Genomic DNA, 16,135 nt, shown 5'->3' with positions numbered 1-16,135 from the left:
TGGGCTTCACAGGGACGCTTTACTAGGAGATTAATGGTTACAATTTATGTTTAACTCGGTTCCCGAAAATTATAATCCAGATGTAAAACTGTGCAGCACATTTTGCTGAGGACAGCTTCCTCAATCTCAATTACATCTCGTCAGTAAAGGCGTTCTGTGTTTATAAGTACATCTCCAGCACATGCTCCTGCACACTTGCTTCTCAAAACTTGTCCAAAACTAGTCCAATCGCGTTTCCAGGAGGGCAGCATGCGCTCAGATGCTGTTGAATCACAACACAGGAACCGCTGGCCCAATCAGAACTCGTTACGTATTTCTGAAGGAGGGACTTTATATTAAAAGGAAGTCATCAGCCTGTTTTTATGACAGTGAAAACAGCGGTATACAGATAGGTGAATTGTGTGAAAAATACTGTTTTTTTTTACATGCGAAATATGAAAATGTGTTATATTGCACACTGTAAACACAATTAAAGCTTAATAAAAAACTAAAAATGGGACCTTTAAGTGGGAGAACTTGCACAATTGGCGGCTGACTAAATACTTTTTTACCCCACTGTAATCAAGGTACTTATGTGGTTTTTTTTGTTTGTTTTTTTGATGATGATTTTTAATAGTTCTGTCTTGTTTAACAGAAAATCATTGCTCTACTCAGTCAAACATGACATTATATACAGCACTTGGATCAATCCACCGCATTAAAAAGTTCACTGCCACCTACTGGCAATAAGAACTCAATGAACACTTTCATGACGAGCCAAACAAGTTTATCCCCAGATTGACTGATGAAAGTCACTCTGATGATTCTGGAGCAGTTTGTTCTTTAGTGTGTTTGTTCTGGTGGGTCTGAAAACTACCTAAATAAGCGAATCTCTCGCCGCAGATGGAGCAGGAGTAAGGTTTCTCTCCTGTATGAACTCGCTGATGGACCTTAAGGACGTCTGATCGAGCAAATGTCTTTTCACACTGTGAGCATTTGAACGGTCTTTCTCCAGTATGAGTCCTCTTGTGGTTTCGAAATGTATTATGTTTACTGAAATTCTTCCCACAGACGCTGCAGTGATACGGTTTTTCTCCGGTGTGGACTCGCTTATGAAATGTAAAAGAACGTGGATCAGAAAAGCTCTTCCCGCAGTGGGCGCACAGATACGGTTTCTCTCCGGTGTGAATCCTCTCGTGACTCTTCATATTAGAACTTTGACTGAATCGTCTGTCGCAGTGTTTGCACTGATACGGTTTCTCATCTGAATGGATTCTCAAGTGTGACTTTAGAGTGAATGAGTTTGTGAAGGTTTTCCCACATTCACTGCACTGATACGGTCTCTCATTAGTGTGGAAACGTATATGTTTCTTCAGATGAGATCCGTAATTGAATCTTCTCTCGCAGTGAGGACACTTGTATGGTCTTTCTCCCGTGTGTATTCGCTTATGAACAACAAGACTTCCTTTGGTGCTGAAATACTTGTCACATTCACTGCAGTGGAACGACTTTTCACTGTGAGTCTTTAAGTGAACTTTTAGACTAGAATGAATGAAAAAAACCTTCCCGCACTGTTCACAGTGAAACTCCTTCTTCCCGCTGTGCTCTTTTGAATGAAGTCTCCTCTCTTCTACGGTAGGAAAGCTGATTTTGCATCTCCTACATCTAAAGCTTTTCTGTTCTGTGTGTGTTCTCTCGTGTCTCTTTAAATGGCCCTCTGAACTCAGTGTTTTTCCACAGGTGCTGCAGGAGAAACTCTTGACCGTCAGCTGCTCTTTTGATGTTAAGTCTGTCTCTCCATCAGAAGATGAACAGCCTTTATCATCTGAAATAAACAAAATTAGACTGGTTATAATAAATTCTGGGTTTTAAAACATATGAAGTATTTGTGTGAAAATCTGCAAGTTAATTAAATAAACCCATGCACAGACACATTGAAAAATGAATTTGGAAATGCAACATCAGATACCCATTTCATCATATTTTACAACGTCATTTTACAGTATAATACTGCATCCACAATGTTTTTCTTTTATTTAAATATATATATATATATATATATATATATATATATATAAAAATTTGTAAGAATCTGTTTATGTAAGTTCAGGGGTGAACAATTAATAAAGCAAATTTAAATAAAGTTTTAGTACAGTTATCCAATCGCAGTTAAAAAATCCAAAAGTTCAACCAATTCCATCATATTTATAACTTTACAGTATAATAGCATTATAGCAATAGTAATGCATTTCTTCCATGATTTTATAATTTACGCATTTTATGCATTTAGCATACGGTTTTATCCAAAGCAACTTACAGTGCATTCAGGCTAACAGTTTTTACCTAACATGATAATTGATAATAATTAACAAATGTAATAATAATAGTAATTCGATTTTTGGTCAAATCATGCAGACTTACAAACAGGCACAGCAAATCTGTCTCTCTTAAAAAAAACACATTATAGATCTCAATAGAGGAAAAAATAATAAAAACCATTTGCCATTATGTTCACAAATATAACATTTTTATTGATCAGGTCATCAGAGACCATCAGTTAATATGAACCTGATCCTGCAGAGTCTCTGCTGTCAAGTGTAATGAAAAACGGAAGGTCATAAAAGGAGAAACAAACCTGGAGGAATGAAATCATCATCATCATCATCATCATCCCCATTATTCTCCTCCTTCTCCTCCTCTTCCTCATCAGTGTGTTGTTGTTGTTTCTCTGCGGTGGTTTCTTCTCCTCTGCTCTCGATCAGGTTCCTGCAGTCCACCAGTTTGACGGAGCACATCTTCAGCGGCGTCTGCAGCATCTGCTGTTCTCCAGCGTTACAATCAGAGGTTTGATCAGTGGATTCATGATCCTGAGCGTCAGTATAACAGAGTAAAGTGAGGCTGAGCTCTGAGTCCTGTGTGTCTCTGGATCTCTGATCTCTGACGCTCCAGACTGAATCCTGAGCTTCTGTCCCATCAGTCTCACGCACCCAAACCTGCTCCACATCCTGACAAACACAATCAGTAATATATCTATAATAGACATCGATTCACACAACAATCAGTCCATATTAGCAGCTAAAGATGAAATGAAGATCTGTTCAAACCTCTCTGTTCAGTTTATCTCCTCTTTCTCTCAGCTTTGCCTCCAGTGAAGCCACTTCTTTCTTCAGCTGACAGATTTCTGTGATGAAATCCTCAATATCCAGCATGGACAGATCAGTTTCTACTGATTTACAGCAGACCACATCCACCTGCGCTTTCATGCTCAACATCTGAACACAAACACATCGTGATTATTACAAGATGCATTTATAATGAACTAAATCAAAACAAAAAATCTGAGCATTACTACACAGAACTGAATAGCCAATAGAAAGTTAACTTCTGGAGAATATTCAGAAACATTAATGTCAAATATAAATGTATTTGTTTAGAATCATTTGTTTAGTTTCATTTCCAAGAAGGAATATCTCTATATTGTATTAATATCTATCAATCACTTCAATTAAGCTGCATTTAATAAACGAAATGCTATTACTTATTAAATATGATTGAGATTCAATCGACTCTCAAATCATGATGTGGTAACATTTTTGATACATAAGTGTTGGAATAAAAGGCACATGATTTTCAAGTTTTTTTTCATTCTACCAAAATAGAGATATGTTTAACTATTTGGAATAAATATTGGTCAAGCTCGGGAACTCAAAAAATTATAATTATGGGTAGATTGTTCAGACACTGGCCATGAAAATATTCCACTCTATTAGGGATATATGGATAGTTATCACAACATGTTAATCGTGTAAATGTTAAACAATAATGAGCTTTTCTTGGATAATATACGTCCCTTATGCCATCTCATTTTATTTTCAAAATAAAAAATAATTGAATTGATGAATTAAATGCGTCTAAAATATTAAGAGCGGGTACTTTTTTGTGCCCATTTTTGCCAGTAGGGTAGTAAATAATACAAAAAATGTACTCAAAAACATATACATGCTATTAGACCTCACAAAATAAGACAAAAGTATGCCAAACATTTAACGTTGCTGTCAAATGATTTAAAATGACTTGTCTAATAGGGTGGAGTGGGTGGAGCATAACAGGATGGAATGGATCGAGCATAACGAGGTGGAAATGAGTTGCACAACAGGGTGGAATGGAGAGAGCATAACAGGTTGGAATGGAGAGAGCATAACAGGGTGGAATTGAGTTGCACAACAGGGTGGAATGGATGGAGCGTAACAGGGTGGAATGGATGGAGCGTAACAGGGTGCAATTGAGTTTCCCAATGGTTTCCCATTTGTAATGTGTGGAACTGCACCTATATAACATTGTTCAAAACAAAACCAAAAAGATCCATATTTCCTTTGGGGGAGGGACACAAAAAATAGCTGTGTTTCCTGATCACAATCATTGTGGCAAAATTATTCTCTATTTAGATGGCTAGAGAAATAATTACAAATGATAGGACAGGCATAAATTATTTAAAAATGTGACAAAAAATAAAGATGTTATATTTCATTGTGATGAACTAGATTAACAAACAAACACAACAACGTTCACAAGAAGGAACAATAATGGACAAGTGATGTCACTTTTGTGGTTTTTATTATGATGATAATTCTGATGGAAAATAAATGGATGCTGCTTTAAATGTATTAAATAGTATACATACACCTGGGAGCTTAAGAGTCCTGCACAGTATCTTATATATATACATATATTTACATTTATTCATTTAGCAGACGCTTTTATCCAAAGTGACTTACAAATGAGGACAGTGGAAGCAATCAAAAACAACAAAAAGAGCAATGATATATACACTCACCTAAAGGATTATTAGGAACACCATACTAATACTGTGTTTGACACCCTTTCGCCTTCAGAACTGCCTTAATTCTATGTGGCATTGATTCAACAAGGTGTTGAAAGCATTCTTTAGAGATGTTGGCCCATATTGATAGGATAGCATTTTGCAGTTGATGGAGATTTGTGGGATGCACATCCAGGGCATGAAGCTCCCATTCCACCGCATCCAAAAGATGATCTATTGGGTTGAGATCTGGTGACTGTGGGGGCCATTTTAGTACAGTGAACTTATTGTCATGTTCAAGAAACCAATTTGAAATGATTCAAGCTTTGTGACATGGTGCATTATCCTGCTGGAAGTAGCCATCAGAGGATGGGTACATGGTGGTAATAAAGGCATGGACATGGTCAGAAACAATGCTCAGGTAGGCCATGGCATTTAAACGATGCCCAATTGGCACTAAAGTGTGCCAAGAAAACACACCCCACACCATTACACCAACACCACCAGACTGCACAGTGGTAACAAGGCATGATGGATCCATGTTCTCATTCGTTTTACGCCAAATTCTGACTCTACAATCTGAATGTCTCAACAGAAATCGAGACTCATCAGACCAGGCAGCATATTTCCAGTCTTTAACTGTCCAATTTTGGTGAGCTTGTGCAAATTTTAGCCTCTTTTTCCTATTTGTCGTGGAGATGAATGGTACCCAGTGGGGTCTTCTGCTGTTGTAGGCCATCCGCCTCAAGGTTGTGCGTGTTGTGGCTTCACACAAGCTTTGCTGCATACCTCGGTTGTAACTAGTGGTTGTTTCAGTCAAAGTTGCTCTTCTATCAGCTTGAATCAGTCGGCCCATTCTCCTCTGACCTCTAGCATCAACAAGGCATTTTCGCCCACAGGACTACCGCATACTGGATGTTTTTCCATTTTCACAACATTCTTTGTGAACCCTAGAAATGGTATATATATATATATATATATATATATATATATATATATATATATATATATATATATATATATATATATATATATATATATAAAGATAAATGAAAAAATAGAATACAAAATGATTAGAATGGTAGTTAGTTTTTTTTAAAGAATAGAATTAGAATAGTGAGTGTTAAAGTTAGAGGGTCAAATAAAGATGGAAGAGTTGTGGTTTTAAGCCGATTCTGGAAGATGGCTAAGGACTGAGCTGCTCGAATTGAGTTGGGGAGGTCATTCCACCAGGAGGTAATTTAAAAGTCCGTAAAAGTGACTTTGTGCTTCTTTGGGATGGCACAATCAAGCGACATTCACTTGCAGAACGTAAGCTTCTAGAGGGCACATAAGTCTGAAGTAATGAATTTAGGTAAAGGAGTGCAGAACCAGTGATGGTTTTGTAGGCAAACATCAATGCCTTGAATTTTATACGAGCAGCTATTGGTAGCCAGTGCAAATTGATAAACATAGGAGTGAGGTGTATTCTTTTCTTGAGGTGTAATCTTGCTGCCACGTTCTGAATTAATTGTAAAGGTTTGATAGAATTGGCTGGAAGACCTGCCAAGAGGGCATTGCAATAGTCCAGCCTTGACAGAACAAGAGCTTGAACAAGGAGTTGTGCAGCATGTTCCGAAAGAAAGGGCCTGATCTTCTTGATGTTGAATTAAGCAAATCTGCAGGACCGGACAGTTTTAGCAATGTGGTCTGAGAAAGTCAGCTGATCATCAATCATAACTCCAAGGCTTCTGGCTGTTTTTGAAGGAGTTATGGGTGATGTGCCTAAATTGATTGTGAAATTGTGATGAAACGATGGGTTTGCTGGAACCACAAGCAGTTCTGTCTTGGCAAGGTTGAGATGAAGGTGATGGTCCATCATCCAGCAAGAAATGTCTGTTAGACAAGCTGAGATGCGAATAGCTACCGACTGATCATCAGGATGGAATGAGAGGTGGAGTTGAGTGTCATCAGCATAGCAGTGATATGAAAAGCAATGTTTCTGAATGACAGAACCTAATGATGCCATGTAGACAGAGAAGAGAAGTGGTCCAAGAACTGAGCCCCGAGGCACACCAGTAGTTAGATATTGTGACTTGGACACCTCACCTCTCCAAGATACTTTGAAGGACCTATCTGATAGGTAAGACTTAAACCAGTGAAGTGTGGTTCCTGAAATGCCCTTTACCAGTAGACTTGATAGGAGGATCTGGTGGTTAACCATGTCAAAAGCAACGGACAGATCAAGCAGGATAAGTACTGAACAAATGGATTACGCTCTTGCCTGTCTTATGCTGTGTTCACACCAAACGCGAATAGAGCATCTGGCATAAATGATTTCAGTGTTAAGTCAATGCAAATGGTGCGAATTGAGCGTTTGCCCGCCTGAGTTGAAAAATTTGAACTTTTGCGTCAATTCGCGCCGCGTTAACCAATCAGGAGCCTGCTAGGAGTCACTCATTCAACAAGGAGGAATGACTGATGTTGTCAGTGAGCAGTTAACCGCAGCTATATGACAAGGGTTTATTTTTCTATAGAGACAGGAATAAAAAGGGCCTATATATATATAGAGCTCTGAGCACCCACTGATCGCATGGAGCTTATCTCCGAAATCAGCTAAACACATTTTTTAAATAGACACTGTCTTTATAAATAAACCACATATTTGAGTTTAAAACAACTACATTCAACTACATACAGGGGGTAATTTACATGGAGGATCCTGGGAAGGAGCACTCCTATTACAGACAAAATATCTCTTAACTCTTAGGATCTGTATCATCTTTTAATCTACTTTTGAAGATTGAGACCATTGTACCAGTTGCACTGAGACATTTCAATTGATACTAGACATGAGCGTTAGTTCACTTGCATTGACATTTTCATGTAATCATTTTAAGCAGACTGAGTAGAAGGAAGAATGGATGAAGGGATTTAAAATGAAACAAATGGCCAGAAGGGAAAGAGGTCTCCTGCTCCTCACATGCCCGTGTATGTTTGTATTGACTGTTTCTCAGGAGATCAAAGTATCTCAGGTTCTTTCATCCTTACACTGGCACTAAATATTAGTAAGAAAACTAGGAGAACTGAATATAATAATTTTCATATATGATAAATGACTTGCGTCTCAGAGTGAGCATGCGAAAAACAACATATGTAATTGCTGTCGGAGGCGGATGCATGCTGCTGTTTGGGAACGCAATCATGTAAGACATCATACAGAAATACTCTGATGACAGACTTTGCTCAGGCATTTCAGAACTATGATAACAACATTTCAGGGGCTGTGGAACAAGATCATGCAGTCCGCTGCTGGTCAAGTTATCACACCTCATCGCAAATTCAGTTATTTTTTTATATGCGCTTAGAGGAGTTTATTCGCCAAATGCATTTCCAATGCACATTAAAAGAGGGTGTTAGAAACATATTCCTGCACTTGAAAAAATGCGCTTTGCAGGAACTGAACATTTTAAGCTAAATTAGCCATAGCTCTGAGTGATCAACATTTAGCTAGCTAACCTTCTACTGATTGACAGAACTTTTTTAACTATGTCAGATTTGTTTTTACTTATTTTTTTTTTTTGATAGGACAAACATTCTTCACAATATAGCCTAACAGGGTGGAATTTAAGGGTGGGACAACCAGGATAACATTTCAAAAACTAAAAAACAAAGTTTACCTCAGTTTGTACGGTTGAATTCCAGTGGGAAAAATAAATGAAAATGGTCTTAATTGAAATTGCAGTTGGTTTTGGAAGGCAAGAAAGTATATACTAACAAAGTGGAAAATGACTTTAGGGACATGGTAATTGAAGAAAACTATAAAAATAAAACAAGCTATAACTTCACATGATTTATATGTATGATTAGAGGCAGTTTAGCCTAGTCTATAACATACTTTCAACATTTTTATAATTTCATTTCTTGTGGAAGTTGATTACTTTGCACTGATGACAAAATTTAATGGATACATCAATAAAAGATGCGTACAATGCAAACTAGTATTTATAATGTATATTATCTCGGTTAAAGTGATGAAGACATAAATATCCAATTTAATCAATTTCTTATAATTATTTGACTCGTTTTAGAGAAAATATGAATAAATCATTCAAACCCAAATGTCACTATATACACCAACAGTGACCCACTTATAAAGTTACATGCGTGGACACTGTTACTTTAGGCTAATCAGGAATTTACCATTGTTTTGCTGTAATTAAAAGCATGGTAAATTTGTGCTTAGCCTAATGTGGTTTTATTACAAATACCCAAGTTAAACTATGGTTACTTTAGTAAAACCTATGGCTTAATTCAAACCAGATCTGGATAACAAACTCTTCATTCAAGCTCATTAGCGTGCTAAAGGTAACAAAACATAAAGAGTTAAAACACGTACCGAGTCTGTAGCCTCCAACAGTCTTTTCTTCTTCAGTGGTTTTACCGGTGGATTTACTGGACTAAGATGGTCACAGCGCCCCCTACAGTTCGAGAAGTGCTAATCTCTCTGAGTCAGAACGAGGTGTTAGTAGATATTCTGTCTGCACCTGCTTTCTCACTTAAATAAAGACTGCACATTTAATTTCAGTGTACAGCGTCATGCTTGCAAAGCCCAAAATTCACAATTACGTTTTTGAAATTTATAAACTAATGTGGTTAATGGTGTATAAATAAACACTTCATTCAAGTCATGTTGCTTAATGACAATCAAATGTGACAAACGGGACACTAAAATGAACATATGGACACTTCAGAGTCTTTCTATAGGTATGTCAATAAATTTTTTGCCTATTCTTTTGAATTCCGACATACTCGTCAAGTTATTCATGTGGTATATAATAAAGAAGCATGAAATTTCATATTTGAAAGAAAGTAGGCAAAAAGTACCTGGATTAACATCCATTTCCAGCAAGATTCTGAATTGTGCATTCGATAGACACTTACTGTTCCATGAGACCGGAGCAGATGAATGGCTTTTAAGTAACACGACCGACTCTAGTAGGTCATGTGACTGTAACACCATACTCAGATATAGTTCTTGCATCCTAATTCAAATTAAAATGTACTTCCTACTCACTGTATGCAATTTCAGTACAGTTAGCCTAGGATGTCTGAAATACAGGTGCATCTAAAAAAAAATGAATATCATGGAAATGTTGTTCATTTTTTTGTTATGTAATTAAAAAAAGCAAACTTTCTTATATTCTAGATTCATTGCACACAAACTATGTGTTTATGTCAGCAGTGTCAGCAGATGGAAGCATAAAGTGCTACAAAATCTCCTGGTAGATGGCTGCATTGACTTTGGACTGATAAAACACAATGGAGCAACACCAGCAGATGTCACAGCTACCCAAATCATCACTGACTTCTGAAACTTCATACTGGACTTTGGATTCTGTGCATCTCCAGTCTTCCTCCAGACCTTGATTTCCAAATGAAATGCTAAAGTTACTTTAATCTGAAAAGAGGACTGTTCTGTTTTTCTGGTTCAGGAGTGGCTTGATTCTAGGAATGTGACAGCTGTAGCCCTTTTCCTGAAGACATCTGAGTGTGGTGGCTCTTTATGCGCTGACTCCGGCTTCAGTCCACTCCTAGTGAAGCTCTCCCAAGTTTTTGAATTGAATCACTCTCAGTGCAGTTCTGGAGATGTTCCTCATGTGTTCACGTCTTTATTTAGAGAGAGGAAAGACAATGAAATCAGCGCGAGCGTTATGCGAGCTTCCGTGTTTAATGAATGAAGACGCGCTTCTGCTCCATTCCTTGACACAGACACGCAGAACATGCAGGATTCATATTTAAATAGACTTTTCCGGGTTAATATTTGCAGATATTAGTCCATTTCGCGATTTGATGTAAGTGCATGACCGACTTTTGATTAATTCATTTAAAATTTGACCAATTCCGTGACATTCCGCGTTAAACTGTAAATTCCATTTTTATGACTGGATTCCGCGATTCCGTCCGCGTTTCATTGGGCCCTACAGTAGACATCTGCCTGCCGTTCGCCCTACGCCTTAAAACTGAAGTATCTCCATATAATGGAGCCAGTTGTCTTTTTTTTTTTTTGACTAGTTCTCTACACGCGAGGTGAGAGGGGACAAAAGCAAGGAGGCGGGGGGCGAGCGAGCGGGGGCGAGCACAGCACAGGGAAGGCAAACAAGCAAAGTGGCGGAATCAGAATATAAACAATATATCGATATATACGATATGTCAAAATCCATATCGTGTTTAAAAAATATCTCGATATATTTTAAAATATCGAGATAGAAATGGATAGTTTATAAACAATGGCTCGTTCTTGATGAAAAGAAACCAGTCCAGCAATGAAAAAGCAGAGTGATTTGCTAGTGAAAGTGAAGTGACATTCAGCCAAGTATGGTGACCCTCAGAATTTGTGCTCTGCATTTACCCATCCAAAGTGTGCGCGCATGCACAGGCATCATTTATGCTGCGGTGCCCGGGGAGCAGTTTGGGGTTCGGTGCCTTGCTCAAGAGCACCTCAGATGTGGTATTGCCGTCCCAAGACTCGAACCCACAACCTTAGGATTAGGAGTCCAACTCTCCATTCACTAGGCCAATGACTTTCCATCATGCATTTCACCACATAAAACATGCCTTATGAAACCTAGGCAATCATATTATTGTAGTATTTTATTTGGATGATTTTTAATAGTTCTGTCTGGTTTAAAATTATTGCTCTACTCTGTCAAACATTACATTATATACAGCACTTGGATCAATCCACCGCATTAAAAAGTTAACTGCCACCTACTGGCAATAAGAACTCAATGAACACTTTCAGGACGAGCCAAACAAGATTTCTTTCCCAGATTGACTGATGAAAGTCACTCTGATGATTCTGGAGCAGTTTGTTCTGTAGTGTGTTTGTTCTGGTGGGTCTGAAAACTACCTAAATAAGCGAATCTCTCGCCGCAGATGGAGCAGGAGTAAGGTTTCTCTCCTGTATGAACTCGCTGATGGACCTTAAGGACGTCTGATCGAGCAAACGTCTTTTCACACTGTGAGCATTTGAACGGTCTTTCTCCAGTATGAGTCCTCTTGTGGTTTCTAAATGTACTATGTTTACTGAAATTCTTCCCACAGATGCTGCAGTGATATGGTTTTTCTCCAGTGTGGCCTCGCTTATGAAATATAAAATGAGATGGATTTGAAAACTCTTCCCGCAGTAGGAGCACAGATATGGTTTCTCTCCGGTGTGTGTCCTCTCATGACAATTCAGATTAGCAATCTGACGGAATCGTCTGTCGCAGTGTTTGCACTGATACGGTTTCTCATCAGAATGGATTCTCTGGTGTGACTTTAAAGAGCTTGAGTTTGTAAAGGTTTTCCCACATTCACTGCACTGATACGGTCTCTCATTAGTGTGGAAACGTATATGTTTCTTCAGATGAGATCCGTAATTGAATCTTCTCCCGCAGTGAGGACACTTGTATGGTCTTTCTCCCGTGTGGATTCGCTTATGAACAACAAGATTTGCTTTGGTGCTGAAATCTTTCCCGCACTGTTCACAGTGAAACTCCTCCTTCCCGCTGTGCTCTTTTGAATGAAGTCTCCTCTCTTCTACGGTAGGAAAGCTGATGTTGCATCTCCTACATCTAAAGCTTTTCTGTTCTGTGTGTGTTCTCTCGTGTCTCTTTAAATGGCCCTCTGAACTGAGTGTTTTTCCACAGGTGCTGCAGGAGAAACTCTTGACCGTCAGCTGCTCTTTAGATGTTAAGTCTGTCTCTCCATCAGAAGATGAACAGCCTTTATCATCTGAAATAAACAATGATTATAATAAATTCTGGGTTTTAAAACATATGAAGTATTTGTGTGAAAATCTGCAAGTTTATTAAATAAACCCATGCATAGACACATTGAAAAATGAATTTGGAAATGCAACATCCGCCAACCATTTCATCATATTTTACAACGTCATTTTACAGTATAATACTGCACCCACAATGTTTTTCTTTTATTAGTATATATATCATAAAAAAGTAAATTAAATTAGATTTCTGGTCAAATTAGGCTGCCATACAAACAGACACAGCAAATATGTCTCTTAAAAAACACATTCTAGCTCACAAGAGAGGAAAAATATAATCCCAAATACCTCAGAAAATCTTTACTCAAACCTGATCAGATCATCAGAGACCATCAGCCAATATGAACCTGATCCTGAAGAGTCTGCTGACATTCAAGTGTTAGAGAAAACGAACCTGGAGGGATGAAATCTTCATCTTCTTCATCACCACTGTCGTCATCATCATTATCCTCATCATTATTCTCCTCCTCCTCTTCCTCATCATTGTGTTGTTGTTTCTCTGCGGTGGTTTCTTCTCCTCTGCTCTCGATCAGGTTCCTGCAGTCCACCAGTTTGACGGAGCACATCTTCAGCGGCGTCTGCAGCGTCTGCTGTTCTCCAGCGTTACAGTCAGAGGTTTGATCAGTGGATTCATGATCCTGAGCATCAGTATAACAGAGTAAAGTGAGGCTGAGCTCTGAGTCCTGTGTGTCTCTGGATCTCTGATCTCTGACGCTCCAGACTGAATCCTGAGCTTCTGTCCCATCAGTCTCACGCACCCAAACCTGCTCCACATCCTGACAAACACAATCAGTAATATATCTAGTGAGAGTATGATTAACAATAAGACATTGATTCACACAACAATCAGTCCATATTAGCAGCTAAAGATGAAATGAAGATCTGATCAAACCTCTCTGTACAGTTTGTCTCCTCTTTCTCTCAGCTTTGCCTCCAGTGAAGCCACCTCTTTCTTCAGCTGACAGATTTCTGTGATGAAATCCTCAATATCCAGCATGGACAGATCAGTTCCTACTGATTTACAGCAGACCACATCCACCTGTGCTTTCATGATCAACATCTGAACACAAACACATAACGATTATTACAAGATGCATTTATAATGGACTAAATCAAACTACAAATCTGAGCAGAACTACACAGATATGAATAAATAAAATTAACTTCTGGAGAATATTCAGAAAAATTATTGTCAGATATAAATGTATCCATTTAGACACATTTGTTTAGTTTCACTGTAGAATAACGAATGCCAGCTATACAATATTTTATGAAAATGTAGCACATCATTTTTACTGCATTTAATGAACTAGGCTATACATTGTTGCTTAAATATGACTATATGTGAGATTGAATCGATTTTAGGCATCCTTCAAAAGTGTCCAGCATACAAATGTCACAATTATATGGTTAATGTAAGTAAAACAATGGTGCATCTGTGCTTAGCCTAATGTGGTTTTATTACAAATATCTCATTTATAAAACTATGCTTACTTTATAAAAACATATAGGTTAATGTTCCTAAACCAGATTTGGATAACGAACGCTTTATTTAAGCTCTTTAGCGCACTAAAAACAGCGAATCACCAAGAACATAGTTAAAACGTACCATGCCACCAACCGTCTTTCTTTCTGCAGCGCTTTTACCGTTGAGCTAAGATCGTCACAGCGCCTCCTACAGTACAGTGAGAGAAGTTCTTCATTCATGTTTAACAGCGGTTAGCATCCAACTTCAATGGTGTATTACCGCCACCCTCTGAAATGGAGTATGAACCGGAGCTAGACAAAGATAACTATATCTATAAAGAAGACACTTTTATTCTCCAATTTCTTCTACCCACTAGAGCCAACCCAATACCCATCAGTTCAATACAGATAAACATTTAGACAGTCTCTTATGTACTTCGATTCCCATCTCTGGAACTCCAAACGCAACTCGTTTGCCCAGATTGAGGATCCTTAGACCCATCAGTTTAAATATCCAGATACCCTTTATACTACTTTTTCGGATAATTACAAAACACTTCTTGTAAGTGACTATTTAATATCTTCAGATCCACAATAGGTTGAGAGTGTCTGTGTAGTCAGCAGTTCTTAATTGCGGGTTAGCAATTTTTAATTTGAAAAAATAAATAAATAAATAAACATTTAATTTCAGTATACATCATCAGCATGCATAGCCCAAAATATACAATTACATTTTTGAAACATAAACTGTGTGTTTATTAGTTGTTCTACAGTAAAATAAAAATGTAGTTAATTCTAATTATTATGGCAAATGTGATGTTATCAAACTGCAATGAAATTCAATAGCGAGTGACCACACAAACAGAAATATTTTTGGGGAAAACAATGTTTTTGCTGTTATTTCTGTACTTATTTGCCAAGCTCATTGCACCATTATAGTATAGGTAAATATATTATTGCATTTCTATGTCTGAATCAGTACTATGAATGGGAGAAAGTGCAACGTGAAATAAAAATAATAAAAAAATATCTGTAAAGTACAAAATTATAATAGCAACTGCTAACAGTTGGAGAGTTCATGTCGGGCAGTTTTTGAGATCAAAAAATGACAAAAAAGGAGCATGTACTAATTCATATACTGCATCTGAAAAGATTATTACTTTGCATTTTCTTAAAAAAAGTTTTACACATGTTGTCATTATTGCATGATCTACCAGAGTTGCTTTACTGCCTTTCACAAATCCTCTCCTGTGGCTTCATATGGGGCAGTAAAATGTCCATCATATGTATGCTTTAGTCCTGTTAGATTGATTTCAGTAAAAGTTTAGATTACAGCAGCCCCATCATTCAAGTATCTTTCACTGGCGATAAGTGTGCAGATAAGTCGATGACAACTGTTAAAGTGAATGAAATACACTGCTGTCTAGCTGCCAACATGACTATGCTCGGCCACATCAAAGAATCTGATGAATGCTCAAGTAATTCTTTTGAAGAATATATATATTGAAAGACTGGAATGTTTTTCCATGCAAATGAAATTTAGGGTGATGCAAAGAAATGTTCCATGCTGCTCAGTGTGTGTGGTGCTAAAACATATTCCACATTACGTTTACAGTTTGATGAGGAGCTGAATAAATTGGTGGCTCAAATAATTTTGAAGCAGCTTCCATTGGATGACAAAGCAGCCACTAAATGACTATTAACACTCTGTAGCCGCATTGGGTTGTACATAATAATTAACTCAAATGATATATAGGGAATTTGAATAATTAATCAGGAATATGATTAATATATATCTCATATGACAGTTACACTAAATTTTATTGATTATGAAAAATAGCTCAATTGCATTTATCAATAACTCATTACAGGGCACTGTAATTTACTCATTAATATGTCAATATTCCATTCTTCATATCAATTATTGTGATATCTCTTACTGTAAATTACTGCAAATCCAACAGTGGTTTGTCCAGCAAACGGCCGTAAGATTAACTTATCAATTTTCAATAAAGTTATCACTTCTTATAATTCAAGGAAAAATATTCTCTGGCCATGAA

The 16,135-nt window shown here is 37.5% G+C and overlaps 1 pseudogene; it reads right to left on the bottom strand.

The window, feature by feature from the left end:
• Positions 1-771: 771 nt before the first annotated feature.
• LOC113078779 (zinc finger protein 420-like) lies at positions 772-14,295 on the bottom strand (annotated as a pseudogene).
• Positions 14,296-16,135: the final 1,840 nt, after the last annotated feature.

The sequence above is a fragment of the Carassius auratus genome, unplaced genomic scaffold (assembly GCF_003368295.1).
Source record: "Carassius auratus strain Wakin unplaced genomic scaffold, ASM336829v1 scaf_tig00026530, whole genome shotgun sequence".
NCBI classification, from domain to species: Eukaryota; Metazoa; Chordata; class Actinopteri; order Cypriniformes; family Cyprinidae; genus Carassius; species Carassius auratus.
Note: the sequence above shows the minus strand (reverse complement) of the source record. Positions and strands in the feature narration are given on the sequence as shown.